The sequence below is a fragment of the Populus euphratica genome, unplaced genomic scaffold (assembly GCF_000495115.2).
Source record: "Populus euphratica unplaced genomic scaffold, PopEup_1.0 scaffold696.1, whole genome shotgun sequence".
NCBI lineage: Eukaryota > Viridiplantae > Streptophyta > Magnoliopsida > Malpighiales > Salicaceae > Populus > Populus euphratica.
In genome coordinates, this window is record NW_011500568.1 from 86,387 (window position 1) to 91,733 (window position 5,347).

Here is a 5,347-nt window from a genome sequence, read left to right on the forward strand (position 1 = left end):
CTTTAAAAAAATAATTTTTTTTTGACTTAGGCACTTGGGCTTGACATGTTTTCCAGACTGAGGTGCGGATTTGGCATGGTTGGCAGATCCAAGCGCGCAAGTCTGGCAGGTCCAAATGCATGGGTCTGGCATGGTTGTCAGGCCAAGGCACTTAAGTCTGGCAGGTCCAAATGCATGGGTCTGGCATGGTTGTCAGGCCAAGGCACTTAAGTCTGGCAATTATGCCAGACCCAAGGTACTTGAATATGAAAAATATGCCTAATTTAATAAACAATAAATAAAGAAGATAATTGTGCATTTTAGTTGTCAGTCTTAAGCACTGACACGATTAAAGAGTTGATGTCTTATCCCAAGTGCAGGAGTGTCAAAGTAAAATAACCCGGCAAGACCGGGGTCGAACCACAGGGAGGTGAATTATATAAATTACAAATAAAGAAAAAGATTTGAAGAGAATAATAACAGAAAAGGAGTTGAAGAAAGTTTTGGGATGTGATATTGATGTAAGGATTAAACAATAACAAAACATATGTCAAGGTTATAGGATTCACTAATGGTATTTCAAATAAATATAATATAAACTCTTTTTATTAGGCATGGTTGTCAGGCCAAGGCACTTAAGTCTGGCAATTATGCCAGACCCAAGTGAGTTTGATAGTCATGCCTGATTTAACAAACAACAAAGACAATTGTGCATTTTAGTTGTTAAAAAAGAGGAAAAAACTCAAACAATTAATCATTGGCAGTAATCCAACCATTATCTATTTATACACATTGCACTATGTGTAAGAGGACATGGCTACACATGCAATGATATGGCGGATGACCAGATTTGGGCATTGGAAAATGTCACATGCACCTCCTTAATAGCATAGGTGCCACCTATTATTTGGGGAAGAAAAGGAAAGCCAAATAAATGTCTTATGAAAAAAATTAAAAATGAAACTACTATTATAATCCACAGTAAAAGGTCTCCTGATTTATAATGATTTTTCCATATCATTTAGCTTTTGATATAATGATTAATAATTGACTGAGATATTAGATAATTAATTTGGATTAAGCAAATAACATATATATACATACATATATATATATATATATGACTTTAAAATTAATTATTTTGATGGATGGAATCAGTATCAGTTGATATTTTTTCCTTTTACTATCAAAATTCAACAACTCTCTCTTTTCTTTTTTAAACTACGGATTGGAAAAAATAATTAAATTTCTTATTAAAATTGAATTTTTGAAATATATAGGAGTCCAAAAGTTATTATTTAAAAAATAAAGAGGATCAAAGTAAATATAATGTATAACTTTAAATTATCATCCATTTCCCGTGTTTTTTTCTTTTTGGTTGTCAACTTTTTAATTTTGTTATTTCTTAACAAATCATAATCAATTGGCAACTAATTTAACCACAAAAGTATTAATTTGAAGGGAAAAAAACTAGATATGGGAGCAATATTATCTTTTTAATATTATACAATTGTTTTTTATAAATCATATGACGCTAGATTGATTATTTTGGTTTTTTGTTGTATAGTAAAATTACTAGGTTAATTTTATAATAAAAAAATAAAATGCTTATTACTCACGAGTTTTTTGATTTTTTTTTTCAAAATAATATAATTACTTTGATACATTTAAAGAAAAAATTAGCATAACTCTCTCCTCAAGGGTTTTTTTTTGTATGGTTTTACGTTAGTTTTATTGTAGATTTTATAGCTACATAAGGGTATTTTTGTAATTAACATATATTAAATATTATTTAAACTTTTTTTAGTGCGTGCTACATGACTCTTATACTGTTTAGATGATGCAAGCAAAAGTTATCTAACTACCAAATACCACCTTCTAGGACAATGTTTGGAAGGTTTTAGAATTGCCTCCATGATGATGTGGCACATGAACTAGAAATGTCACTGGTTTAACACTAACATACATTTTTTTTTATCTCTTTCGTCCTTAAATTCTGGATTAACCCCTTCAAAATCTCTGATCAACCCCTTCAATTTCTTTTTCCTTATATTTGGTCAATGTCTTTTAGGTTACTTTGTTTTTTAATTTTTTTTGAATGAGCTATAAAATTATAAATCTTTTTCAATTTTATCCCTTTTTTTTTAATCTTTCAAACAAGGTCTCCAATCTCTTGATTATTATATATGTTTTTAATAATTTATAAAATTAAACCCCTTTTATTTTTTTAATCTTTCAAATTTGGTTTCCATGATTTTGATTGCTATTTATTTTATCTATGATTATTTTTTGATATTTTCTTTTACAATTTTATCCTTCATGAGTTTTATTTTTCTATCAATTTCATTTTTATTGTTTTAGAAATTAGACCAAGTTTAAAAAGTTGCCCAAGTTGGCTTAGTTTTTGTTATTTTCTTTTTTAAAGCTAATGTTATTTAGTTTTTACCCCCCCTTTTTTTTATAGTTTTACTTTATTATTTTTTTATGATTTGTCTTGTATGAGATTAATATTACGTTTATGACTAGATTCACCAGTTTTAAAGGTTAACATGAATTGATTCTTATGTTTTTGGGTCTCTATTTTTACAAAATTGATTTATTTCAATTTCATCATTCAACATTTCTTTTCTATTGGCCTCCCTAGTTTTCTTTTCATTTCCTTTCTATTAGATTATCCCGATCCTATGCCAATGATCACGAGCTTTGTAGGGTAACTCAAGTTTACTCATATTTTTATTTCGTAGCTTTTTTAAATTATATTTTTTTATTTTTATCTTTCACTATTAAATTATTCAAATTTTGATGTTATTCAATTTTCTTTTGAATGTTGTCACCCTACTATCACTACTAGGTCAGAAATTTTGCATCTTGACCTAAATGTGCTTCAATCAAGTTTTTCCAATATTTGTTTAATATATATATATATATATATAATTTTCTTTCAACATTTTATTTGCTATATATTGAGTTTCAAATTTTTTCTTTTCATTTTTCTTTATGTGGTGCTATCATGTTCTCATTTGATTTCTTAAAAATTAGTTTTTAAACTTTTTTTTATATTTTTGTTATGAGATTATCTCAATCTTATATTTATTGTCATGAAGTTTGTGAGTTAACTTATTTTAACTAGGATTTTATTTTTATTTTTCTTAGTTTTACCATTTAACATTGAATTGTTTAATAATTTTGTTAGGCTTAGGTTATTTCTTTTGTTACTTTTTATCATTTTATTTATTATTATTATTATATCTTTTAATGATGTTATTTAAATTATCTCTTTTTTTACAGTGTTTTGCATTCCTACTTTCTCTCTTTTACTCAATGGTGTATCTTAACTTGGATTCCAATTATTGTTATTCTTTCTCTCTCTAAACTTTCAATTTTCACTCATATGTTTGTGCTACTTTTTCAAAGGTTTCTATCCTTTCTTATGTTTAGATTTCCCAATTAAGCAAGCGTGTTATTTCTTTTGCACATAGTGCGAGCTTTAACTTTTTGGTGGTGGCATTGCACGACAATCTTGACTATGTTTTTCTTACCTTTTGATATGCTTTTTTTTAATGGACTTAAAAAACCCTCTATGACCCTTCTCCCTTAAGCACGTTTAAGAAAATGAGCATGAGCCTAACCATATGAGGGTTGGTAGTTTGCCAAGTCTCGGGGTATGTTAGGTCTAATGCTAGCTAAACACAGACATTTTTTGAACTTGGCAGTGTGTCAAGCTTGACATTTGGACTTGATAGTTAGCCAAGTCCAAAGATAACATAAGTATGATAAATATATCAGACCCAAGACATTTAGACTTGATAGTTAGCCAAGTCCAAAGATAACGTGGGTATGAAAAACATGTTAGATCTAAAGCACTTGGACTTGGCATTCCGTTAAATCCAAAGTAGTTAGACATGAAAGCCAACTTGTTTTAAGGCACTTGAACTTGGCAGTCAGCCATGCCCAAGGTAATGCGGATCAGGCAAACATTCCAGACTCAAGACACTTAGATTTGACAACTAGCAAAGTTTATGGTAATGAACATCTTTCCTTCACATGTTCATGAGAAAGACCATCCTCTATTAGGTCTAACCTCGGGGAAGAACTCAGTTTCTATAGGCTTAGTTACATTTGATGTCTTAAACTCTAATCTCTCTACATGTTTTTAGGTGTATAAAAGTCCTTTAAGGACCTACCATATTCTCATCAAACATTAATATACATATAGATATTTATCTCTTATTAAATACTTTCAAGGTAATTACAATGTAGCCTCCTCTTCACAAAATGACAAGACTTATGAGTTATAAATATACTATAAGACTTTTAGAACAATGGTTTATAATTTTCATTCTCTACTGTATATATACTTTTAGAGTATCACCCACTAGAATATTCTTGTATTTTCTCTTTATAAAGATACTTATTTAAGCATTTGAGAGTATCTATGATTAGTACTTAAAAATGCATTTTTATCGAGGTTTTTTATCATTATTTTGCATATGAAGTTTCAATAACTCCTTAACTAAAGCATGTTTTATAATAACAAGTCTGATACCATAAGATACCTTTAATTTATGGTAAATATTCATCCTAAATGCATGCCTATTATATAAATAAAAGGATTGATTGATAAGTTAAATTACTGAAATTGAAAGGACAAAGAAAGGGTGAAACTTAGAAAAAAGATACCGGTTTAGTCTAAACTAGAACACTATTCTGTAATGGGATCATAATTGGAGCTCTAGAACTTAGATTTAGATCTGTTTTATATGGATCAAAAGCTAAGACATAGACCTAAAATTTTCATGGAAAGATAATACTCAATTCTGATGTTTGGAAGTGCAAATCTTAGCAACAACGTTGAAGTTTGAATCTGTTCTGCAACCTAGACACTGTTTAGTTTTAGACCCATATCTTGAGTTCTAAAAGTCCAAATGACCTTAATTTTTTTTTCTGGAAAGTTGAGACAATTTCCTAGAACTTTTATGAGGTTGGTTCAAATTCTAACATTATCAACGATGTTTTATTCAGACAAGAAGATAAGGATTGTCACTAAGTCAAGAGTTGGCCACCCACTTAACAATTAGTCAACAAATCAATAGTTTCCAATTTTGACCTATAAAAGGAGGCATTTACCATGCATTTAGGCATCTTGGTTTTCATATTAAGATCATGTTCTTGCTTTCTCTCTTTGTATTTTTATAATGCTTAAATTTTGCTTTCATTAATATCTTTTTTATGTGTTTTATTTCATTTTCTTTACTTAGTTATCTTTTATCTTATTTATGTTCTTATCTTGTTTATTTATGTTTCTCTCTTTCATTATGTTTAGCTAAGTTTATTATGTCAAGGTGAAAAGGTTACACTAATGGTGTAA